General features: G+C 40.8%; 1 protein-coding gene across 7 annotated transcripts in view; it reads left to right on the top strand.

The window, feature by feature from the left end:
• KIAA0825 (KIAA0825 ortholog) overlaps window positions 1-27,530 on the top strand; it is a 784,945-nt gene that overhangs the window by 250,824 nt on the left and 506,591 nt on the right. The window lies entirely within an intron of this gene.

The raw sequence follows: 27,530 nt of genomic DNA, 5'->3' as shown, positions 1-27,530 counted from the left end.
GGAAATTCAAACCATAAGCTCTCCACCATACTTTTTCCCAGTAGAGGCATCTGTACTGCAGCTAGAATCCAGCCGAGACAAATCCTGTTCAAGTAACACTCTTTATATACAGTATCTATAAATGTTTGACCAGAAAAGAAAATTCCAACTGGAAAATTATTATTAGAACTTAAACAGTGTTCTATTAGAGTTTACGTAGGTTCTTGTATTTTATTCTTGTATTTCCCAGGGCACCCCCTTTACATGGCTTCTTATTTGGCCATGCCCAGTTCTAAATTTTGGCTCCTCCCCTAAATATGCAGAGTAAATTGCCAGCCACCTGTGCCTTTACTTGCACTGTGAATTCTGTTCTTGTGATTTTCTAGTCATAGTAGGACTTTTAAACTGTGTGAAGGAAAGATTAAATTGACTCTTATACTAGCCTTCCCTAGTTGTTAATGTGGAATGTCAAGCCTACCATTTTGGGTTAACGGTAACTATGCTGACATATCTGTTATAGTAGTGTGTGCAGTCCTAAAGTGAAGATCTAGTGCCACAAAGCTTCCCTACTAAACTTCCAGCTTCAGTCCTTTCACTGCTGATGCCTCTCAATATTTAGTGGGCGGCACTTTGCTCTGTTACTTTTTCTATACGAAAGGCATCAACACATGCAAGGAGTGTAGCAAAGCACCTTTGTGGTGCCATGGATATATATTAGAGCAAAATATCTGATATAAGGTCTGTGCTGTAATAAAGGAGGCTGCTAGCAGAAAGGTTGATATACAAAAACCCTATAAAATCATATGGAACTAAAAAGATAATCACCTGCAGAGCCACACAATCAGAGTGCAACAACTATTCACATATCTATATTGAGTGGAAAAATCTACATAAATATAAATACATCAATCCTAAAGTGCAGTATAATATCACAATAAAAATAAAGTATATATGTATAAAAGTGCATAAAGTGCCAATAAAGTGCAAAAAAAAATCCTGTAAAGTGCTGACGTCACCCCGCTGCATGATATCGATCAGCAGTGGCTTTCCATGTAAGCTACAGTGGTATTGCATTGATATATCAGTCAGGTTGTTTGGCGTACTATGTTTGTGATTCTCATGGTGCAATAAATACTGCATCTTTGTGGGCTCCAGTGTGAGCTTTATTTGCTGCAGCTTGGATCGGTGCTGAGAACTGGAGAGGAGAGCGCTGTGGATGGATGCATATGCTACCCAAGCTGACACCTACCTATGACGACATGCAAAGCTTGTTACACATTTTGTGGCAAATTTTCTGGTGAGTGCGGCATTATAATGCATATGTTTTTTGGACTATACAGGGCTTTTTTGCATTTTATGGGTACTTTATGCACTTTTATAATATTTACTTTATTTTTATTGTGATGTGATACTGCACTTTAGGATTGATGTATTTAGATTTATGTAGATGTTTGCACTCTATATAGATATGGGACTAATTGTTGCACTTTGTGATTCAGCCCTGGTTCACATTGGTGCGATTTGACATGTCGAATCACATGTCAAATTGGCGACAATTGCCGGCAATGGCACCGTCCTAATCGATGCGACGCTGTGTTTGCAGCACCGCACCAATTTCAAAAAGTAGTTTCTGTACTACGTTTTGCCATTTTGGGGTGCAATTTCCATTGACATCTGTGCACAAACCCGCACAGATGTCTGTGAAATCGCAGCCATAATTGGGACTGACATGCGGGAGTGAAATCGTGCGAGTTCAGCTGAACTCACACAGCTTCATTCCCGCAGCTCATTCCCGCAGCCATCAATTCTGATTTTTGTTTGCCAGGCCTCATTCTAAAACTGAATTTGCTGATAGTAGGGACAAATAATGGGTAAGAATAATCAACTTCTTTAGAACTAAAAGGACACCTGGAATCCTGAATTGAGATCTTGCAATGTTTTTCCTTAATTGCGCATTTAAACTTCAGAATCTGGACAGATGGTTTAAATCAGTTCCACCCATATTCTTTCATCCTAAACTAAAAAGAATATATCTTTATTATACAAAACAGGACACAGGAAAAGTATTCATACACCATGTGTTATAGGTGTGTACCTGCAGGTGATTGGACACAGCACTGAACCTTGTAATTCTTCCACACAACACTACCACCTGAAGGTATCACTACCTTGATTTAGTGGTTGGACATGGTCAAATGATTTTGAGAGCTATACTATCAGTAGCACAGCTGTCAGTAGTGAAACTCTTGTCAGAAAGGCTTTTGGTGGCAATCAAAACAAAAAGTGATACCTTGGTCCTCCTGATTGGGGGTTAGACATGGGAGTACCCTTCATATACCCTAGCCAAGCTAATAAAGCAGTAAATAAATAGTCTATATTTGATATTTTGGTCAGCAATCACAGATCTGCACATACTTGTCTTTAAATACTTGGTAGTAAAATAAAATCCAGTACGTTTAAAATAGGTCGACATATCTGTGTCAAAAGCAGGAAGTTAGTTTGCCATGCAGGTGACTTGTGGAATTAGCAATGGTTGGTTTTGGTATTTAAGATGTGACTGAGCTGTCATCTCTGTGCCAGACCTTTACTCTACATAGCATTCTAAATGATCTTTTACTCCGTTTTCCATATAATTATATATTTTGGAAACTTTGACTTTGTCAGCATTATAAATGATTACCAGTGTAATGATAATATTTTGGATGTTTATGGGATAATGCCCAGATGTTTGTTTCCTGATGCACAAGCTAAGTAAAATCTCACATCTGTTTGTTGTACTAACATACAGAAATGACAGATGTTGAAAAGGAGAATGTAACAAGGAATCACGTCAGATAAGGAAAAAAAGATGTATTGGATGAATAGGTGATGGGTATCCAAATATATAAGCTAAATGAATAACTGACTATTGTGAACTGTGACTGTGTGGCTTAATTGAAGGTATATGTTCAAATATTGGAGCAGAACAAAAGTCTTGGTAAAGCTAGACATTTAGTAATTTGATTTTTATTTTATTCATTTATGTGTGGTCCTCCATTAGCTTTCACTTCGTACATGTTTTCCAATGATTTATTGACAAAGGGAAAAAAAGAAAAAAGTTAAAGCGGTATTAACCTCCCCCACTTTTAAAAAAAAAAAGAATATTTATTTTTTAGTTTACCAATCTGTAAATGTGGTGGCTGTGATGTGGCCAGTAATACAAGTCCTGTCTTAGGGGGTCTACTCTATGGATAAAGGAGTAGCCAACACACCTTTGGGCAGAAGCCCAGTCTTGGGAAGTGGTCATTTTAGATGAACTCCTGAACTCTACCTAACACTTTCAGTTGCAGCAACAATTTTGTTTTTTTTTCATTTTGAGATTAAGGTTTTACACAAATGAATACAAGCTGACCATTGTAAGCACCCCTGTAGGTGTTAAATGGTCTCAACTCTCTAACTGCCACTTTTGCTGGACAAGCAAAAAAAGAAAGATTCAAAAAAGAAGACTTACTGACCAGATCACCAAGAACTAGTAAGTTGTAATATAAACAGTATATAAAAAAATGTTGTTCTTGGGTTTTCCACCACTTTAAAGCAAGACTATATTTGACAACAGCACATCAAACTAAGCATATGTATTGTTAGCAATCAGAAGCCAATAGCAGCAGGTCACGGATAAAAACTTCAGAGTGCCCTTACTGTATTCTGGGAAGTTCAATTTCCAGCTGTTGTGGCCCATCCATAGGGGGTACACAGGCGCTACCCCCCCCCCCCAACCATGCCCCATGCTAGGCGTTCGCAGTTTTTTTTAGCTAACAATTCTGATTTTTGTTTGCCAGGATTCATTCTAAAACAGAATTTGCTCATAGTAGGGACAAATAATGGGTGAGAATAATCCACTTCTTTATAACTAAAAATAGCTAAAATCCTGAATTGAGATCTTTCAATGTCTTTCCTTAACCATTTGCCTACTGGGCACTTAAACCCCCCTCCTGCCCAGACCAATTTTCAGCTTCCGGTGCTCTCATACTTTGAATGACAATTACTCAGTCATGTAATACTGTACCCAAATGAATTTTTTGTCCTTTTTTCCATACAAATAAAGCTTTCTTTTGGTGGTATTTGATCACCTCTGGGTTTTTTATTTTTTTGCGCTATAAATGAAAAAAGACCGACAATATTGATTAAAAAACGCATTTTTCTTAGTTTCTGTGATAAAATTTAGCAAATTATTAATTTTTCTTCATAAATTTTGGCCACAATTTATACTGCTACATATCTTTGGTAAAAATAACCCAAATTAGTGGATATTATTTGGTCTTTGTGAAAGTTACAGAGTCTACAAGCTGTGGTGCAAATCATTGAAAATTGATCACATCTAATGAACTGATGGCCTATCATTTCTTGCGATCCGAACAAGCCAGGAAAGTACAAATACCCCCTAAAATGACCCCTTTTTTGAAAGTAGACATTCCAAGGTATTTAGTAAGATGCATGGTGAGCTTTTTGATGTTGTCATTTTTTTCCCACAATTCTTTGCAAAATGAAGATTTTTTTGTGTGTTTTTTTTCACAAAATTGTCATTGTAATAGGTTATTTCTCTCACATGGCATGTGCATACCACAAATAACGCCCCAAAATACATTCTGCTACTCCTCCTGAGTATTGCGATACCACATGTGTGTGACTTTTTTCACAGCCTAGTCACATAGAGAGGCCCAACATGCACTGATGACATGTGACACTCATGTGGCACTGATGACAGATGCCACTAAAACGTGGCACTGATGACAGATGGCACTAATATGTGGCACTGATGACAGATGGCACTAATACATGGCACTGATGACACGTGACACTGATGTGGCACTGATGACAGATGGCACTGATACATGGCACTGATGACACTTGACCCTGATAACTGATGGCACGTGACACTGACAGATGGCACTGATACGTGGCACTGATACGTGACACTGATCACAGATGGCACTAATACATGGCACTGATGACACGTGACACTGATATGGCACTGATGACAGATGGCACTGATACGTGGCACTGATGACACTTGACCCTGATAACTGATGGCACCTGATACGTGGCACTGATGACACGTGACACTGATCACAGATGGCACTAATACATGGCACTGATGACACGTGACACTGATGTGGCACTGATGACAGATGGCACTGATACGTGGCACCGATGACACTTGACTCTGATAACTGATGGCACGTGACACTGACAGATGGCACTGATACGTGGCACTGATGACACGTGACACTGATAACAGATGACACGTGGCACTGGGGACAGATGGCACTGACAGGTAGCACTGGGGACAGAAGGCACTGACAGGTGGCACTGGGGACAGATGGCACTGACAGGTGGCACTGGGGACAGATGGCACTGGGGACAGATGGCATGACAGATGGCACTGACAGGAACCTTGGGCACTGAATTTTCTTTTTTTTTCTCTGCTCTCACCACTGCAGCACAGGTCGCTCTCCCTCCTCACACGCTGTCTCTGTGTGAGGAGGGAGAGCCAGCGATGAGAGATGATCTCATATGTTTACATATGAGATCACCTCCCATTGGACACGCGATCGAGTGCTAAATGGCTGCTGTGATTGGCCATTTAGCACGATCTGTGATTGGCTGTGTCCAAGGGACACTGCCAACACAGAACTTCCCCGATGCGCACCCGCGGCAGAGCACAGAGGGGAAGTAAACAGGAGGACGTCCAGGGACGCCCTCCCGGCAATTGGCGTCCACGCTGTAGCCGTCTTTTGGCTATAGGGTGGGCGCGAAGTGGTTAATTACACATTTTTCATGTAAACTTCAGAATCTGGACAGATGGTTTAAATCGGTTCCACCCATATTCTTTGGTCCTAAACTAAAATGGATATATCTTAATTGTACCATACAGGATGCAGGAAAAGTATTCATACACCATGTGTAATAGGTGTGTACCTGCAGGTAATTGGACACTGGCAAAAAGCTTAAAGTGGTTGTATACCCCTTACATTTACATTTTTACCTACAGTTAAGTCTATGATAAGGCTTACCTGTAGGTAAAATGAATATCTCCTAAACCTACACGGTCTAGGAGATATTCACCCTGCATGCAGCCGCTGACGTCAGCAGCGCATGCGCAGTGAAGGTCCTGCGAAGGTCCGGCATATTGTGCCGGAACGGAGGACTCCCGCATGCACGCGCGGGAGTGACGACATCACGGCTCTGGCCACTCACAAACCCGGAAGAAATGCAGAGGGGAAAATATCTGCTCCCTCGGCGGTGACCGGGATGTGATGCTGACGCTTCGGGCTAAGGTAAGTATTTCATAATGAGCTAGTATACGGTCCACCAGTTGTAAAGTTTGGGGAACCAGCTAGATCGCAGGACACAGGCTTTTCAATCAAAAGGAGGTTTATTAAACTTAAACAGCTTTCCAGCAGCAAAGATAACAGAAAGAAATATCAGTCCCACCGACTTGAAGAGCTCAGAACTGCTGTCGCAGTTAAACAGTCCTTAATTTGTATCGCAGGTAACATTCCCTGCTAGTAGGTTTCCAGGCAGGACACTGCCGTGTGCTTTCACAGCTATTCACCGTCCACCATCCACAGTCTCCACTATACTCCTCCACACCCACCTACAACTTCCTGTCTTGTTTTAAACCCACTTCCTCTGACAGGTGAGTTAACCCTTTTGTTCCTTTAAAGGGACCACAGTCCAAACAGAGGGGAAATTTAAAGTGTCCTTCCAGGACCAAACCACGGCGTCCTGTACAGCGTTCACATTGGCACTTGCTTTAAGTTGGCTCCAGGGTGCTATATAGATCCAGGACTGTGGCCCATCACTATGGAACTCAGTCCCTGAAGACCCCTTAAGGAGTATGCCCACCATGACAGGCGAAGCCTGGGCTTTTTTTTCAGTCCAGCATTGTGGACAGGTAAGACAGGGTCACCCTATTTCTCTGACCCTTACTGTAAAAATGGGGCAATGATTAGATTGAATTCACTTGGCACTAAAAATTCCACCACTCAGAGCTCAGTCTCAGGTCGATGACCAGGTGTTACATCACACCACAGGTCACACACTTTACTGCCACTTGCACCCGGAGTTCTTATAAGGTAATCAAGTACTTCCTCCTGCCCTTTCAGCATGAGGATTTGTTACAGAATAGTCTACACTTAGGTTACCATATACTGCTTACCCTATATGCTATACCCCACTGGGGAATATCCTCACTTGTAGCTATGGAGGAGACCAAGTGAAAGGCAGTCAATGCAAAATCGCATGCGAACATTCGCTTTGCCGAAGGCGCGTATCACACTCAACCTCAGTGTTATGATACGATCCTAGCATCAGATTGACCACTTGCCAACCGCTGCATGCCGATATACATCGGCACAATGGCAGCGGTGGGCAAATGGGTGTACCTGTATGTCCCCTCTAAGAGGCGGGGATAGCAGGCGCGCGCACTGCCTGAGAGGTGCGCATGTGTGCCTGCCGTGCACAGCATGACCGTGCCCATGGGACCGGCAGACTCGATGTTCCCCGGTCTCCCGGCGATCGTGTCACGGAGCCGCAGAACGGAATGGAAATGTAAACAAGGCATTTCCCCATTCTGCTTTGTGTCATGACAGAGATCACTGCTCTCTGTCATCGAGAGCAGTGATCGCTGTCATGTGAGTTAAAGCCCATCCCCCCCATAGTTAGAATCACTCCCTAGGACACATTTAACCCCTTCATCGCCCCCTAGTGGTTAACACCTTCCCTGCCAGTGTCATTTACACAGTAATCAGTGATCCCAAATTAGTGTCTGATGTGTCCGCAATAATGTCGCAGTCCCGGTAAAAATCGCAAATCGCTGCCATTACTAATAAAAAAAAATAATAATAAAACTGCCATAAAACTATCCCCTATTTTGTAGAAGCTATAACTTTTGCGCAAACCAATCAATATATGCTTATTGCGATTTTTTTTTACCAGAAATATGTAGAAGAATACATATTGGCCTAAACTGAGGAAAAAAGTTGTTTTTTTTATATATTTTTGGGGTATATTTATTATAGCGAAAAGTTAAAAATATTGCTTTTTTTTTTCAAAATTCTCGCTCTTTTTTGTTTATAGCGCAAACATTAAAAACCGCAGAGGTGATCAAATACCACCAAAAGAAAGCTCTATTTGTGGAAAAAAAGGACGTCAATTTTGTTTGGGTGGAAAGTCGCATGACCGTGCAATTGTCAGTTAAAGCGACGCAGTGCTGAATCGCAAAAAGTGCTCTGGTCAGGAAGGGAGTAAAATGTTCTGGGGCTGAAGTGGTTAAGGACCAACTCTAACACTAGTCTATGCATCCAATTCCAGCTCTATTTCAGGCAACCAACAAACAGCTGATTTGACTAAAGTAGAATTTACTGCATCTATGTTAAATTTCCTCAGACATTATTGCCATAATACAGGCATCTTCGTCCAGAAATGCCACATCTTCTCCTACTCCCATTTCTCAGCTTACATGCCGATCCTAGAGAACACAGAAGGGATTGAAGAGAATATTGAGGCAGTATTGGAGTAAGCTGCAGAAGATTTTTCTTTTGCAGATTAAAAACAATTGAGCACTGCCTGTGATAATTTTTTTTTATTTGCAATAACATCCAGAATTTCAGGACAAACGTTCGAGGTGTACCCCCTTCTTCAAGGTCCAAGCATTACTAATATACAAAGTTTAGGCAGAATGCTAAGTAAGATAATCTCTGGGGGAGACAAAAAAAAACACAAACAAACATAGCATTGGTAATTAAACTTGGATAGTTAAAGTGGATGTAAACCCGATTTCTGAAATTTGAGCTGGACACATATACAGTTGTGTTTATAAGTTTTACATACCCTGGCAGAATTTATGATTTCTTGGCCATTTTTCAGAGAATATGAATGATAACACAAAAACGTTTCTTTCGCTCATGGTTAGTGTTTGGCTGAAGCCATTTATTATCAATCAACTGTGTTTACTTTTTTAAATCATAATCACAACAGAAACAACCCAAATGACCCTGATCAAAAGTTTACATACCCCAGTTCTTAATGTGATTGTAAGGATTTGTTTTTTGTTTTTTTAAATAACAAACATATACTTCCCTCCACTGTGCAGCTCGTTTTGAACAGAGGGGCCCCGAACCTCCTCTTCTGGGGTCCCCCAGCGGCTCTCGCGGCTCCTCCCCACATCAGGTAACCCCCTAGGAGAAGCGCTCTCCCGAGGGGGTTACCTTGTGGGCGCGCTCCCGAGTTCAGCATTAGGCGTCCATAGCCGCTGAATGTATGACTCTGCCCTGCCCCACGGCACCCGCGTCATTGGATTTAATTGGCAGCAGCGGGAGCCAAATTAATACCATGTATTGCCCCCTTTAACATCAATGACAGCTTGAAGTCTTTTATTTTATTTGTGGATGAGGCTCTTTATCTTCTCAGATGATAAAGCTGCCCATTTCTCTTGGCAAAAAGCCTCCAGTTCCTGTAAATTCTTGGGCTGTCTTGCATGAACTGCCCATTTGAGATCTCCCCAGAGTGGCTCAATGATATTGAGGTTAGGAGACTGAGATGGCCACTCCAGAACCTTCACTTTTTTCTGCTGTAGCCAATGACAGGTCGACTTGGCCTTGTGTTTTGGATCATTGTCATGTTGGAATGTCCAAGTACGTCCCATGCGCAGCTTCCTGGCTGATGAATGCAAATGTTCCTCCAGTATTTTTTGATAACATACTGCATTCATCTTGCCATCAATTTTGACCAAATTTCCTGTGCCTTTGTAGCTCACACATCCCCAAAACATCAGCAATCCACCTCGGTGTTTCACAGTAGGAATGGTGTACCTTTCATCATAGACCTTGTTGACTCCTCTCCAAATGTAGCGTTTATGGTTGTGGCCAAAAAGCTAAATTTTGGTCTCATCACTCCAAATGACTTTGTGCCAGAATGGTTGAAGCTTGTCACTGTGCTGTTTGGCGTATTGTAAGCAGGATACTTTGCGGCATTTGCGTAGTAATGGCTTTCTTCTAGCGACCATGCAGCCCATTTTTCTTCAAGTGTCTCCTTATTGTGCATCTTGAAACAGCGACGCCACATGTTTTCAGAGAGTCCTGTATTTCACCTGAAGTTATTTGTGGGTTTTGGTTTGCATCCCGAACAATTTTCCTGGCAGTTGTGGCTGAAATTTTAGTTGGTCTACCTGACCGTGGTTTGGTTTCAACAGAACCCCTCATTTTCCACTTCTTGATTAGAGTTTGAACACTGCTGATTGGCATTCTCAATTCCTTGGATATCTTTTTTATATCCCATTCCTGTTTTATACAGTTCAACTACCTTTTCCCGCAGATCCTTTGACAATTATTTTGCTTTCCCCATGACTCAGAATCCAGAAACATTAGTGCAGCACTGGATGAGAGAAGCAAGGGTCTGTCAGGAGTCCAGAAACTCACTGACCTTTTGTACACAACACACACTAATTACAAGCAAACAGGAGGATGTTACCTTTAATAGTCATTCAAACCCCTTTGTGTCAACTTGCGTTCATGTTATCAGGCCAAAATCACTAGGGTATGTAAACTTTTGATCATGGTCATTTGAGTAGTTTCTGATGTCATTATGATTTAAAAAGAGTTAACACAGTTGATAGATAATAAATGGCTTCAGCCAAACACTAACCATGAGTGAAAGAAACGTTTTTGTTTTATCATTCATATTCTCTGAAAAATTGCCAAGAAATCATAAATTCTGCCAGGGTATATAAACTTATGAGCACAACTGTATCTGTAGTGTTTTCTTATTTCTCTTCAAAGCACTGAGTCCCGTAGCTTTCTCTTGCCCAGTAGCTCTGTTATCAGCCCAATAACTTCTGACAAGTTCTCTGAGACGGCAGCCTGAAGTGTGTCTTCGGAGGTTGCTATAAATAGATTAGCAGACAGCTTGCCGTCTCAGAGCAGACCTCTGCACATTCCTTCCTGCCAATGTGGAGTGGGGGGGGGTGCCTTTCCTCCAATCAGCTATCTTGACTGTATGCCAATAATCCACTCCCAGTGCTGACCAGGAAGAGAATCTGTAACACGAAGAGCACTTTCTAAATGATTTATACAGCTGAAGACAGCAGATATGCATGTAAAACTTATGTAGGGAGATTTGTTTCATCTCTGTGTATCATCTGAGGCTGTTCACTTCATTGGGTATACAGTGCCTTGCAAAAGTATTCACCCTCTTGGCATTTTTCGTGTTTTGTTGCCTCACAACCTGGAATTAACATGGATTATTTGAGGATTTGCATCATTTAATTTACAGAACATGCCCACAGCTTTGAAGATGTTTTTTTTTTTATTGTGAAGCAAACAACAATAGGACAAAATAACAGAAAAGGTCTATGTACCCCCCTAAAGTCAATACTTTGTAGAGCCACCTTTTGCGGCTATCACAGCTCCAAGTCACTTTGGATAAGTCTCTATGAGCTTGCCACAGCTTACCACTGGAATTTTTGCCAATTCCTCCTTGAAAAACTGCTCCAGCTCCTTCAAGTTAGATGGTTTGCGCTTGTGAACAGCAATCTTTAAGTCTGACCACAGATTTTCTATTGGATTGAGGTCTGGGCTTTGACTAGGCCATTCCAACACATTTACATGTTTTCCCTTTAAACCACTCAAGTGTTCCTTTAGCAGTGTGTTTGGGGTCATTGTCCTGGAAGCTGAACCTCCGTCCTAGCCTCAAATCACACACAGAGTGGTACAGGTTTTGCTCAAGAATATCCCTGTATTTAGCACCATCCATCTTTCCCTCAACTCTGACCAGTTTCCCAGTCCCGACTGCTGAAAAACATCCCCACAGCATGATGCTGCCACTACCATGTTTCACTGTGGGGATGGTGTTCTTTGGGTGATGTGATGTGTTGGGTTTGCGCCAGACATACCATTTTCTTTGATGGCCAAAAAGTTAAATTTTAGTCTCATCAGACCAGAGCACCTTCCTCCATACATTTTGTGAGTCTCCCACGTGCCTTTTCGCAAACTAAGAACGTGCCATTTTGTTTTTTGCTGAAAGTAATGGCTTTCTTCTGGCCACTCTGCCATAAAGCCCAACTCTATGGAGCGTACGGCTTATTGCCATCCTGTGTACAGATCCTCCAGTCTCTGCTGTGGAACTCTGCAGCTCCTCCAGGGTTACCTTAGGTCTCTGTGCTGCCTCTCTGATTAATGCCCTTCTTGCCCGGTCCATGAGTTTTGGTGTGCAGCCATCTCTTGACAGGTTTGCTGTTGTGCCATGTTCTTTCCATGTGGTTATGATAGATTTGATGGTGCTCCTAGGAATTATCAAAGATTTGGATATTTTTTTATAACCTAACCCTGACTTGTACTTCTCAACAACATTGTCCCTTACTTGTTTGGAGAGTTCCTTGGTTTTCATGGCAGTGTTTGGTTAGTGGTGCCTCTTGCTTAGGTGTTGCAGCCTCTGGGGCCTTTCAAAAAGGTATATTTAATGACAGATCATGTGTCACTTATGCCCCGTACACATGAGCAGATTTTCTGTTGGAAAAAACTTGGATGGTCTTTCCGATGGAATTTCGCTCAAGCCTGCCTTGCATACACACAGTCACACAAAAGTTCTCTGAAATTTCAACCGTCAAGAACGCAGTGACGTACAACACTACCACAAGCCGAGAAAATTAAATTCAATGGTTCCGAGCATGCGTTGAATTGTTTCCGAGCATGTGTAGGAATTTTGCGCGACGGAATTTGTACAGACGATCGCATTTTCGGATAGGAACTTTTCCCGACCGAAAAATAGAGAACATGCTCTCAATCTTTTGCTGGCTGGAATTCTGCCAGCAAAAGACTGATGGAGCATACACACGGTCGCATTTTCTGACAAAAAGCTCTCATCGGAGTTTTGCTGGCGGAATTTCCGATCGTGTGTATGCGGCATAAGATTGCACACAGGTGGACATCATTTCACTAATTATGTGACTTCAAAAGGTAATTGTTTGCACCAGAGCTTTTTATGGGCTTCATAACAAGGGGGTGAATACATACGCACATGCCAATTACCAGTTTTTTTTTTCTGAAAAATAGTTTTATGTATATATTTTTCTAATTTTACTTCACCAACTTAGACTATTGCGTTTTGATCCATCACATATAATTCAGATAAAAAAAAAACATTGAACTAAAGGCTGTAATGTAACAAAATAGGTACAAAGCCAAGGGGGGTGAATAATTTTGCAAGGCACTGTATGTGAGGGTTTACATCCATTTTAATGAGATAAGTAAGGGAGGGAGCTATGGACCGGGAGGGGAAAAGAGTCACAGATGTAATAGCAGTCCTAAAACTGTTGAATATTGATTTAGAAAACTGAGGTCCACATTTAGTCCATTATACTTTGTAACAAATAGAATTATCATTCTTAGTTCAAATGTTTTCCTTTCCTGAGTAGTTTTGAAGTTCCCATCAGATATCACTGTATATGCTTAGGCCCAAAGGGCAGAAAGAAACATCTCAGAATACTAGCAGGCTCATACCATACAAAAAGTTACAAGCACAAAACCATCTATCCAAGCATAAACATGACCTTGAAAACCCAAAGAGAAAAATCTACATGCAAATAGAAAGAAAAAACAAATAACTTTGTGTCTCTAGTAACCACATACAATCCAGCACTAGAAGGAATAAGAAATATAATAAGAGATTTTCAGTCCATTATAACAGAGGATGAAACACTGAAAAAAAAGATATTCACCCAACCCCCAATGTTAGCTTTCAGGCAACCACCCAACCTCAGACGTAAATTAGTCAGCAGGAAACTTTATTCCGATAGCAAAGTTACAAATAAAGGAACCCAGCCTTGCAACAGAAAATGCTGCAAACTGTGCAGCCAAGACAAAACATTAAGCCCTCATGCCCACTGTGCATTTTAAAAAGCTCCTCTTAGTGAGCAAAGACTTGGCTAGAAAACATGGCAGAAAATAACACACTTTTAGTGATGTTTTGCACACAGACGCGTATCGTTTACAGGCATTTTTTCACATAACACTCCCCTCTGCTAATTTTTCACTCCCAAATGACAACAATGAAAAAGATTATATGTTTACAGTCTGGGTGCCATTTTACTGAGGGTTGTGAGGGAGAGACAGACAGAGATAGCAGAAAGTGTTCCTTTGGAGCTAGCTGTGTTTCCTAGCCACGTTCATGGATCCTGTCATTAACAAAATCGATGGAGCAACTCTGCTTCTTTATCTGCGGAGGGAGAGGAGACTAAAATAATTGGATGAAAAAACAGCCGTTGTCGGTACTGGACTCGTACCTTGATGTCTTGGCGGTTAACCTTGGGATACTTTGCCAACATGTTTTCAGAGCTGTGGAATTATCCCAAAAAATTCCACACAATTTTTTTACGAGGATGTCTATGGACACCTTTGACAAGCTCCTGGAGAGGCTGTGACCCCGACTGGAGCACCTGGAAACCCAGGTGAGGAATAACATGTTACCTGAGGAATGTCTCCTGGTGATACCCAGGTATTTTATTATGCTAAAATTTTTTACATTTGTGTGAATAAAGTATTTATTTTTGTTATATTTAAAAATGTTTTAAATATTTGTTTTGTATCTTTTTTCAAATAGTAGTTTATTTCAGAATATTTAAATTTTTTTTTTTTTAGTTTTCCACATTATTTTTTTTGGCTATTTTTCACCTTTATCCTTTCTGGAGGAGTGTCTATAGTGGGAAAATTGACACGTGAAACTCCACAGGCAATGTGGGAGGAGTTGCATGATATTGTCATGCCTGAGCCAAGTGGAGAGGTGTGGGAAATGATTGTTAAAGCATTTTGGGAGAAGACGCAGTTTCCCAATTGCATTGGAGCCCTCAACGGCAAACATGTCAAGGTGAAAAAGTTGTCCAAGTCTGGATCTCTATTCCAATTATTAAAAGTACTTTTCATTTTTCCTCTTGGCATTGGTTTATATTAGTTGACTTCGGAGCCTACAGCAGCCAATCTGTGATGGGGCATTGCAAATATGAATGATGTCTCCAGATTCTCCCAAGCAGGCCTGCACATGCACAGCAGAGCTGAGTCTTCCGCTGGTCATTGTGGAAGATGTGGCTTTAGCAGACAATCAAATGCATCCATTCAATGGGTACGGATTAACCCACAAGCAGAAAATCTTCAATTATTGCCTGAGCTGTGCCCCTCGCTCGGCTCTGTGCCTCTTGCAGCTGTATCACTTACATGTGGATAACAAACAGTGCTGAGCTGATCCCGGTACCCACTGGCCTCTGCATAGACAGCTCGGGACATCCACAGGATGAGTGTGCTCTGATGATAATCTGCTTGATTGAAGTTGACAGATGAAGAGTACAAAGTAACCCGGAACCTCAGGGCAACCTGTGGTATACCACGGAGGAGGAAACTACTAAAATCCAATCTATTGTGAACGGCTTACCCCCAGAGAGGCTCTGGAAGGATCTGGATACCCCGTTATGTGCTGAGCTAAGGAGGAGGTGATTGCCCTAAGGACTGCTACCACACTCACTGCATGCGATTTACCCCTGCAGGGGTGCAGGGATCAGGTGAGTGGGGAACTGAAGAGGAGCACGGAAGTCACCTAAATTGCTACATAGGCACGAATCACTTTTGGACAAGCACAAAGTCACTTGAAACCCTGCTATTTTTTGCACTACTAAAAGACTAAACTTATAATCAATTTTTATATATATATTTCTTTCACCGAAAAAAAAAATTTCAACAGAATATGTTAATGCACTTATTATTTGTTTATTAATGAATTTTACATAATTAACTCATGCTGTACGTTTATGATATAGCTGTTGAGATGAACCGTTTAGGATGAAATTTAGTTAATTGCTGACTGGGTAAGAACACTCATTATTGCACTAAGCACATTCATTTTCACATTCCAAGCTGACACACCAGTTTGCAATCAGCACTATTATTAGGGCTTTAGCTGTATAAACTTGCCTTAAACACAGGGTGAGAACACTCATTAGGATATCTATTTTATTTTGAGTTTACTCACTACTTATTCTTTAAAGAGTGATTCACTGTGGAGGATTACTCTTCAGGTGACGGCAGTGTTTTTTCACCTATTTTACATTCACCTGGAAAGAGTGACCCATTACGGAGGAGCACTCTTCAGGTGACGGGCAGCGCCACCCACCCCTATACTCATATAACTTCTACTATTGGTACTCCGGTATTCCTTGGGGAAGGCAGCAGCCCAGCCTACACCTAAGCGCAGAAACTTACAAATATATTGCCTGAGCTGTGCCCATTGGTTGTGGAGTGCGCATTTGGTGTGGAGTGCTCATTTGGTGTCTGCATTGCAAAATGGAGTATACTTCTGTCCTGAATGCAGTTAGATGTAGATAATGTGATGAAAGTCGTCCTGGCCTGCTGTATGCAACATACAGTGGCTTGCGAAAGTATTCGGCCCCCTTGAACTTTTCAACCTTTTGCCACATTTCAGGCTTCAAACATAAAGATATAAAATTTTTATTTTTTGTGAAGAATCACCAACAAGTGGGACACAATTGTGAAGTGGAACGAAATCTTTTGTATTTTTGAAACTTTTTTAACTAATAAAAAAATGAAAAGTGGAGCGTGCAAATTTATTCGGCCCCCTTGCGTTAATACTTTGTAGAGCCACCTTTTGCTGCGATTACAGCTGCAAGTCGCTTGGGGTATGTCTCTATCAGTTTTGCACATCAAGAGACTGAAATTCTTGCCCATTCTTCCTTGCAAAACAGCTCGAGCTCAGTGAGGTTGGATGGAGAGCGTTTGTGAACAGCAGTTTTCAGCTCTTTCCACAGATTCTCGATTGGATTCAGGTCTGGACTTTGACTTGGCCATTCTAACACCTGGATACGTTTTATTTGTGAACCATTCCTTTGTAGATTTTGCTGTATGTTTGGGATCATTGTCTTGTTGGAAGATAAATCTCCGTCCCAGTTTCAGGTCTTTTGCAGACTCCAACAGGTTTTCATCCAGAATGGTCCTGTATTTGGCTGCATCCATCTTGCCCTCAATTTTAACCATCTTCCCTGTCCCTGCTGAAGAAAAGCAGGCCCAAACCATGATGCTGCCACCACCATGTTTGACAGTGGGGATGGTGTGTTGAGTGTGATGAGCTGTGTTGCTTTTACGCCAAACATATTGTTTTGCATTGTGGCCAAAAAGTTGGATTTTGGTTTCATCGGACCAGAGCACCTTCTTCCAAATGTTTGGTGTGTCTCCCAGGTGGCTTGTGGCAAACTTTAGATGAGACTTTTTATGGATATCTTTGAGAAATGGCTTTCTTCTTGCCACTCTTCCATAAAGGCCAGATTTGTGCAGTGTACGACTGATTGTTGTCCTATGGACAGACTCTCCCACCTCAGCTGTAGTTCTCTGCAGTTCATCCAGAGTGATCATGGGCCTCTTGGCTGCATCTCTGATCAGTCTTCTCCTTGTCTGAGCTGAAAGTTTAGAGGGACAGCCAGGTCTTGGTAGATTTGCAGTGGTCTGATACTCCTTCCATTTCAAAATGATCACTTGCACAGTGCTCCTTGGGATGTTTAAAGCTTGGGAAATCTTTTTGTATCCAAATCCGGCTTTAAACTTCTCCACAACAGTATTACGGACCTGCCTGGTGTGTTCCTTGGTCTTCATGATGCTCTCTGCGCTTTCAACAGAACCCTGAGACTATCACAGAGCAGGTGCATTTATACAGAGACTTGATTACACACAGGTGGATTCTATTTATTACCATCAGTCATTTAGGACAACATTGGATCATTCAGAGATCCTCGCTGAACTTCTGGAGTGAGTTTGCTGCACTGAAAGTAAAGGGGCCGAATAATTTTGCACGCACCACTTTTCAGTTTTTTAATTGCTAAAAAAGTTTAAAATATCCAATAGATTTCGTTCCACTTCACAATTGTGTCCCACTTGTTGGTGATTCTTCACAAAAAATTAAAATTTTATATCTTTATGTTTGAAGCCTGAAATGTGGCAGAAGGTTGAAAAGTTCAAGGGGGCCGAATACTTTCGCAAGCCACTGTAATTTCCTTTGTGATCAGGAGAGAGGCACCTAAGAACTGGCACCATCAAATTCTTCTCAGGATGTACGTTACGTTCCACTGCATGGGTCATGAGCAGTAGAAATCAATTTGCAGATTTCTTTGTGTCCCCAGAGGGTCAAGTGTCCTGGCAAGATTAATATTGGTAGGCCATCTGATATAAATAGGCTTTACATTATCTCCAAATAAAAAATAAATATTTTTGAATAAAGTTCAAACGTTACTTTTTTTGTTTTGTTCTCCCAGCATAGTTTTGTCTTTTGTTTCTATGGGAGGTTCAAAAGCACACATCCTGCTGAGGGGAGGGGGGTGGGTGTCTGGTTTTACCCCACATACAAGGAAAATATGTAATGTGATTTCTGTGGGAGGTAAAAATCACACATTCCACTGGGGGGTGTCTGGTCTTGACCGGAATTTGGGCGTTAGGACACTTGTAGGTCAGGTCTTGACTTCATTCATTCTTTTTCAAAGGCCTCTGGCTTCATTCTCTCTTGTAAAAATCTTTCTTCAAGGTGTATCATATATTAAGCCCCCCTTGCAGCACCACGTTCTTCCCTGGCATCCACACTTGATTTTCTCTGCCCTGCAGAAACCACCATTTGAACCTATCAGGGATATCCACCTAGAAGATCTGTCATGCAAAGCAGCCTTTTTGGTTGGTATCATGTCTGCCAGATGTATTTCTGAAATGGCAGCCCTTTTCTGTAAAGAGCCTTTCCTCCTACTTCAGTGACAAGGTTATCTTACACCCAGGGCCAGCTTTTCTCCTGAAGGTGGTAACAGCTTTTCACCTCATTGTCCTCCCCTCTTTATGGCCTGCTCCTAAACGTCCCCAGGAAATCTTTCCATATTGTCTGGACATAGTCATTAAAGTATATGTCAAAGCTACTGCTCCAATTTACAGGCGTAATCCCTATTCGTCCTGTTTTGGGACCCAGAAAAGGACACCCTGCTTCAAACTTTGCCATTTAACAATGGATATGAAATTTGATTGCAGGAGCTTACATTCTCAAGTTAAATCTCTTCCTGCAATTTTACACACCCATTTCACCAGATTGGTCTTAGTTTTGTAAGGCTGCCACCTGGTCTTCTGTTTATACTCTTTCAAAGTTTTACCAGGTGGATGTTATATCTTCTACTGATGCAGCTTTTGGCAGCATGTTTATCACTGCGGCTCTCTGAGGTTAGGTCTTCTGATTCTTGTTGTTTGGACCTGTTGGCACAGTCCAGTTCGACTCGTTTGTTACAAAGCCGAGTTACAAAACTATGGTTATAGGGGAGGTGTTCTCTAAAGCTTTGCAAGTGTTCAATAACCTGAAGGTCAAAAATCCTCTTTTTACTAGCAAGGTGGAATGCTGACCACCAGTGATGAAATAATTTATTACAAGAACCACTGGAGAGAGAATTATTAATTCTGAAAGTTTGCTGGTGAGAATCAACATCATATTTGGTTGTTATCACTTTAGAGTTGAAGAAAACTTCCACGAGGAAGCATGAAGGCTGCCAATGCTGATGTCTTAAACAATTACTGTTTCCCTGTCTGTCATTCAGATCCAGTAGCTTCAGAACTTTCTAAGTCACTGAATCAGAACAAGTATGCAAATTAGTAGATCTTACGCCTTTTTGTCCTGCTTTCTTAAGCTGGTCATACACTGATCGAAAGCAGACAAATTTCAATCAGTGTGTGGCCATCCCCGTTGGCAGAAGTCGATCGTTTGATGGACTTCTTTTCAAGGGACATGTTGGAATTCACCTTCTTTGTGTGGATGGAGCAACCTGTTATAATTTTTTTTTTTAAGCCCACTGGCTAAAAAAAAAAAAAAAAAAAAGCTGTAAAGCAGGCAGGTAACTAGCAGTTTATGAAGGTGGTCAGCATAGGTCATCTCAATATTTTCTAAGTATAGGTTTTCTTTAATGTTCCCCCCATAATGTAGCCTGATCATCAGGAAAAGTGTTTGAATCAGTAACATCTCTCTTTAAAAGTATGGACAGCGTCAGACTAATTCAAGCACATTTTACTTTTACAATCAGCTCAGCACGTGGAATCTATCAAATCTTTATCTCTCAAACATTATGAGAACACTTTACATATTAAATTCATAGCTGATGCATCCCACCTTCTTCCTAGACACTATAAGGCTGCATTTACACCTGCGCGTTTTCTAAAAGCCCATCAAAACACACAAAAATGTGCGTTTTGCCTCATGTATCGCAAACACTGCAATCACGGGTTGTGTATGCAATGGCATTTATTGTTAATGGGAGCCAAAGCGCGGGTAGCAGATGTGTTTTGCTGCACGTTTGTCACGTGACAAAACGCGATACGAACAGGTGTGAATGGGGCCTAATAAATAATCGATTCATTGCCTGAGGTTATTTACCTGGGCAGAAAGACCAGTCTGCAAAATAGCATAGACCTCCCGTGGCTGTTCACTTTGTGTATGAAGGAACACAGAACTTTACATATCTTGCAATAGGCTCAATTCAAGGATTTAACACTAAAGTAAGCATCTCCTATTTTTTTAAACCATGTGACTGTAATTTTCAAAACTAATCTGGCTCAACTTTATATAGTTGTCACTTTTTCAAAAATAAGTATCCTTCTCCTGGTGTGTTAGCTTTGTGACTTGTTTATCAAATTGGAATCAGTATACTAGTTTTAAGTAATCTTCAGGATGGATTTACTAAAAGCAAATAGATTGTGCAAGTGCAGTTGCACACAATTTCCCCAGAGCTTAGTACATTTGGTACAGCTTCACTTTGTAAAGAATACACAATAAGGTGCAAAACAATAAGAAAAAACAGCATTTTTGCTTGCACATGAGTGGATAATGGAGATTTGCAGAAAGTTGCCGCATTTATTAAGTTCTAGGGAAAATGGATGCAACTGTACCTGCAGAATGCAACTGCACTTGCAAAGTAAACTACAACTGCACTTTATAAGAAAATCAATATATGGTGCTGCGCTCCAAAATTGAAGTGCTACAGTATTAAATATAAAGTGCTATATGTACTAGATCATATTCATATGGAAATAATCATTAAATACATACATAGAAAGACAATGCATAATGAATCTACTATGCTAGATAATGGATAAGTGATAAGTATCCCATGTGCAATAGATACAACATTCCTTCAATATAGTGCATGTACCAAAGACAATATAAATCTAAACGTAATAAAGTGCAAGTGCCAAAAAAAGTTCACAGTAAATAGTATCTTCAAAGAAGGTGCTGGTGTTTAAAGTGCTGGATTTCAACTAGCATAAGTGACGATGTGACTTGGGTGGTCCTTTTCTTCAGTGAAATTTCACCTAAAGGTGCAATGGCTCCTTACCTTACCGCTTACAGCGTAAGAATGACCAGGGTGATCCAGATTCTAGGGTCTCCCTAAGTATTTCCTTATCTGTATGGAGCCTGGTAAATACTTCTTATATACATAACGGGAAACCCCAATGGTGAAGTATGTAGAACTAGTGTTTATTTTTTGACAGCAAACATTAAAGAACTCACATGAGTGTTTATTTTTTGACAGCAAACAATAAAGAACTCACATGAAGCAGTTTAAAACAAGATGAAACATAAGCAAGCAGTGAGCTCATGGCCTAGAGTCACTTCCGGTGCCCATCTATCCTGACTCGTATCGTCACGATTACGTGACTTCATCAGGGAATACATATGAGCACTGGAAGTGTCCTTAACCACTTCCCACCCAGGCCACTGAACATAAACAGCCGGGTGAGCGCTCTCTCCTTCTGAGTGGACTTCAGGAACGTCCCTTAGAAGGAGGCGGTTCGCGCGCACGTGCGTGACCGCGCAGCGGCATGATCCCAATGCGCTCATGTCACCCGGACACGCCGCATCTCTGATTGGCAGCAGGGCTCTGTGATTTGCCCGCCTGATCACATGATGGCCGTGTCCAATCATGGCCATCATGTGATGTAAACAGAGAGCTGGTTGCTAGGCAATCAGCTCTCCTCACACAGAAGTTGTCGTGAGGAGAGGAGAGCAGATCGCTGCAGCCAGCTGGTGATCAGTGAGTATGAGCTGTTTTTACAACTTTTTACTCACTGATCACCAGTGTAAAACACAAATGTAAAACACACATGTACACAATGTAAAACACACATGTAAAACATGTACACAATGTAAAACACACATGTCCCCACACACATGTTTCCACATAGTAAAAACACCTGTCCCCCACAGATTTAACAGAAAAATCACATGTCCCAATGATTATCTGCACACATATGTCTGTGATTACCTGCGCACATTTGTACATGATCATCTACGTACATATGTCCGTGATCATAGGAACCAATTATTATACACTTAACAGGATTTTTTTTACCAAAGACATGTAGCAGAATACATGTTGGCTTAAATTTATGATAAAATTCGATTTTATTGGATTTCCTTTAAAATAGAAAAAAATATTGTTTTTTTTTTTTTCAAATTTCCGCTTTTTCCGCTTATATCGCAAAAGATAAAAAACAAAGTCGTGAATAAATACCACCAAAAGAAAGCTCTATTTGTGCGAACAAAATGATAAAAAATTTCATTTGGGTACAGCGTAGCATGACCGCGCAATTGTCATTGAAAGTGTGACAGCGCTGAAAGCTGAAAATTGGTCTGGGAAGGAAGAAAGTGCCCAGTATTGAGGTGGTTAAATAGGTTTATTATAATGTGTTGACGAGCGGCCATTTTCTTGAAGTCCTACCATTAAAAACAATGTAGTGGCCATTTTCTAGTAGATGTTCCTAAGACTACAACCGCGGCCATTTTCCTGTAGCTCATAATAAGCAAACGGAAACGGCTGCAATAATTCTAGTGCTTAAAACAAGTATTATACACAAAATATATGGTGGAATAGATTTAGTTCTGATGTTAACTATTGATAGAATAGCCCACAGCAAGAGTAATATGGTCAGAGAAAAAAATTATTTCTAAATGTAAATCTATCTTTCAGTGTGAACAATAGGCAAGGCAAAAAGTCACTGTAGATCTGAGGGGGACATGCAAGGAAAATAAAAAAACAGCATTTTTGCTTGTACATGATAGGATGATAAAATCAGCAGAGCTTCCCCTCTTTTCAGATCTTCCCTTCAGATCTAAAGTGACTGCACTTCCAAGTGCAGTTCCACATGCGCTTGTAGTGCAAAGTGGATTTGCCTTTAGTAAATAAACCCCAGTGTCTCTAAACATTTTGCCACACATCACAACAAGGACCCCACCCAATTGAGATTTTGGGGTATTGAACTGTACAAACAACATTGGCGTGGTGGACATAAAGTAAGGACCATCAGTCAGAGTCCAAATGGATTTTTATATTGGACACTTTTGCACCTCGGCAATTGAATATTGAATTCGACCTTAACTGTTTTATAAGTAATTTTTAAGAGAATATTTTAAGTAATTTTAGGGTTAAAATTGGATCTTCAATTCTCCTGATGTAATTTTTTAATGCAGATTTCAAAGTCAGATTTATTTGTTGATATGAGGCAATGTGAGACGTCTGAGTAACTTCTTACCTTGATCAATAAGGCCTACTATTTTTCAAATTTAATAACTGACACAGCAGAGTACATCGTTGATCATCTCCAAACTTCACTGCTTTTTTGAACGTTCACAAGAACACATAATTATTAAAATATTTTGTCTAGAGTTACAGGCCTTTGGAACTAATGATGTGGATATATAAAAAAAATCAAGACAACTCTATGGCCTTGTGCAATTAATGAGATGCAAGGCTGTCTTTTTGCAGACTAAAAGAACCTGGGGACCACATGTGTTATAATAAATACAGGTCACTGTGACCTGTGTTAATATATCCAAGCAAATTTCATAAGCAGTGCACTCTGAGATGGATAAATGGTAAGGAAATAACTATCTGAGTAATAGGGTTTGCATGTTTGATCATGAGCTGCTGAGTAAACCTAGAGCTGAATAAAATCTAAAATCTTTATTGATGAATCTCTGTTCATATTAGAATGCATTATTCTCGGCATAATAGCATGGGCTGATTTTATTTAAGAAGTCCCGGAAATTACACTAATCTTCTGATCTGGTCAGGAAGAAATGAGGTCATCTTAATCTATTAGAACATCTGCCAATTCCTCATAAAGTCGTAAAAATCAGTTTTAGCGTATGTAATAGGTGAAACGTCTTGACACATCTTAAAAATGTTCTGTGGCCTGTGCTCTCACATGAATACATATTTATGTGAGTGAAGTTGTGTGCTTAATTTTATTCCTCTGCCCTTTCATAATACACTGGAAGAAGTTAATAAAAGTCCATTAGTAATGCTAATGAATCTACACAAATGTGGTTGCCTGAACAACTCAAATAATGTTTCTGTTAAAAAGGCTTCATCGGGTCAAGTTTAATGCCGCGTACACACGGTCGGACTTTTCGTCTACAAAAGTCCAACGGACGCTGACGGACTAAAGCTGGCTGGTAATCCGATCGTGTGTGGGCTTCTCCGGACTTTCAACGGACTTTTTTAGCCTCAAATCCGACGGACTTTAGATTTGAAACATGCTTCAAATCTTTACGTCGTAAGTACGACGGACCCCGAAATCCGCTCGTCTGTGTGCTAGTCCGACGGACAAAAACCCATGCTAGGGCAGCTATTGGCTACTGGCTATGAACTTCCTTATTTTAGTCCGGTGTACGTCATCACGTACGAATCCGTCGGACTTTTGTGTGGTCGTGTGTAGGCAAGTCCGTTCGTAAGAAAGTCTGCCGCAAGTCCGCCGAAGGTACGTCGGAAGTCTGTTGGACAGGCTGTCGGACTTTTGTAGACGAAAAGTCCGACCGTGTGTACGCGGCATAACAGTAGTGCACCCACATCTTGATAGCTTTTTTTTCCTTCATTTTATGAAGTCCAAGATCTCAGATAAGAAATGGAATAACTTCCGTAACCTAGGGTATAATAAATCAGTAACAATAAAATTAGAATAGAAACGGGAAGGCAAAAGGAAGAGAGATAATACTGTATTACCTGGAAACTGTATAATGTGAATATTCTCAAACAGTGACTTCTTCCTTAGATTTTTACCTAGCATACAAATCTAGGTGTAACTAAGGTTAGGTCTCACTAGTGCAGCTGAGACTTTATTTGATTTTCAGTGCAATTTTGTAGTGCATTTTTGATGCATTTTTCATGTGGATGCATTTAATGTAGGAGATGGAAGCTATACAAAACGTAGCCATAAATGTATGTATGTGCATTTTACATGGTGTTTTTGGTGCTTTTCCATTGAAGTCTGTGAGTCACAGAATTGTGATACCTCACACCAAAGTGGCACCTGTACCTTCCCCAAAGTTGCATCGCAGGTGTGTTGCATCGATGTGAACAGGCACTATTAAAATCAATGTGATTTCAATTATCATGTGCCCAAAGTTGCATCTGAAATCATACTAGTGTTAATCAGACCTACGTGTCTGTCTCAGCAGGCCTTTGTTTGTATCAGAAGCTACTCTACCCATACAGGTCAACAACAATGTAATAGCAGTTTGATGCAAATTAACAGAAAGCAAATGCAGGTCAAAAGGAGATCAACTGCAGGTTAATGGCAACTGTCAGTGAACACTTTTTTTATTTAACTCCGAATGATGGCTACAGAGCGGATCTGCTTTGCCGGGAGGGCGTCAATAGACCTCCTTCCCTTTGCAAGCTGGCCACGCCCCCCTGCAGGGCGCGCTCAGCACGCGCTGTGATCACCCAAGTCAATGAGACTCGGGTGATCACAGATCCGAGTAAGGGGTCGATCGGACTTTAAGGGCATCCCAGTCTTAGTCCGTAGGGTTAAATATTGAGTTGACCCACCCTTTGCAGCTATAGCAGCTGCAACTTATCTGGGAAGGCTGTCCATATGGTTTAGGAGTATGGGAATTACATACGCAAAAACTTCTTCCAGAAGCTCTTTTGTGAGGTCAGGCACTGATGTGGATGAGAAGGCCTGGCCCTTAGTCTGCGTTTCATTCATCCCAAGGGTGTTCTATCGGGTTGAGGTCAGGACTCTGTGCAGGCCAGTCAAGTTCCTTCATCACGAATTCGCTCATCCATGTCTTTATGGACCTTGCTTTCTGTCTCTGTGAATGGACAAGGGAGAGAGGTGCATTGTATCTTTCTCTGTCCTTGCAGAGATATAGAAAATAAAAATAAATAATAATAATAATTAAATAAAGTAAAACAATATTTAGATAAAGGTTTGATTTAGGTCAGTGCCAGGGTTAGTGTTTGGGTCAATGTCGGGGTCAAAGGTCAGGGTCAGTATTTTTTTTGGACAGATTTTTTTTTTTTTTTTAGTATCAGGGTCAGTTAGTGTCAGTGTCTTTTAGCTAGGATAAAAAAAAAAGAAAAATTTGCACTATTGATTCTGGGCTGTACTGTGGTTACAAACAACAAATGACATGCACATATGTGGTATCACTGCTATCGCCAGAAGCAGGAGAATTTATTTTGGGCTGTTCTTTGGTGGTAGGTTATGGTAGTAGCAAGATATATTCAGTAAATAAAATTTAAAAAATATATATTTTTTAATATTTTAGGCCAGTTTTTCTTTGATAATAAAAGAAATCAGGCGCTATCCATTACCATTTACCACCAAATGAAAGCCCAATTTGTCCTGAAAAAAAACCAAGGTATAATCCACCTAGATGCACAACACAGGTGTGATGATATGTACGGTTTTACTAACACATGTCAAAGTTGCAAAATTGAGCTTAGGCATTAAGATTTGTTTTACCATTAGGCATGAAGGGGTTAAATGGATTCAAACTAAATACGTTTCTAGAAATACAAAAAAAAAAACTATGAATATATGGTATGTATTAATTGCTCCACCATAGATGGAACAACTGTCCATAAAGAGTAATATATGATGATGATGTATAAACATTTAATGTAGGGGGATCTGTCCACACCACCATTGCTTTATATTAAACAATTCCTGCAAAAAGTAAAACGTTAACTGCAACTAACTGAAGCTGAATGGGAGAGAACCACCAGCTCTGAGAGAAGCCATCTGGACTTAGCCCCATATTCAGCTAAGTTTCTCAGTAGCAGCAATATCCACAGAATCCCTGGTCAGACCTACAGCCATTGGCATTTGGAATGCAGATGTAGAAAAGGAGATTGTGTAGAATATCTGGCAAATATAAATGTATTATAAAAGCTCTTTGTTAAAAAAACGAGCAAAAAAAAAAAGGCAGCATATTATTAGTGTGGGCAGTAGAGTGGTTAGCATGTCCCCATGGCAGCACTAGGGTCGTCAGTTCGAATCCCAACTATGATACTACCTGCACGAAGTTTGCATGTTCTCCCTGTGCCGGTCTGGGTATCCTCTGGATACTCCGGTTTCCTCCCACACTCCAAAGACATGCTGGGCCCTGTCTAAATTGGCCCTAGTATGTATATGTATGAATGTTAGTTAGGGACCGTAGTT

The sequence above is a fragment of the Aquarana catesbeiana genome, linkage group LG01, assembly GCF_042186555.1.
Source record: "Aquarana catesbeiana isolate 2022-GZ linkage group LG01, ASM4218655v1, whole genome shotgun sequence".
Classification (NCBI taxonomy): Eukaryota; Metazoa; Chordata; class Amphibia; order Anura; family Ranidae; genus Aquarana; species Aquarana catesbeiana.
The sequence above is the reverse complement of the archived record's forward strand: the minus strand, read 5'-3'. Positions and strand labels throughout refer to the sequence as shown.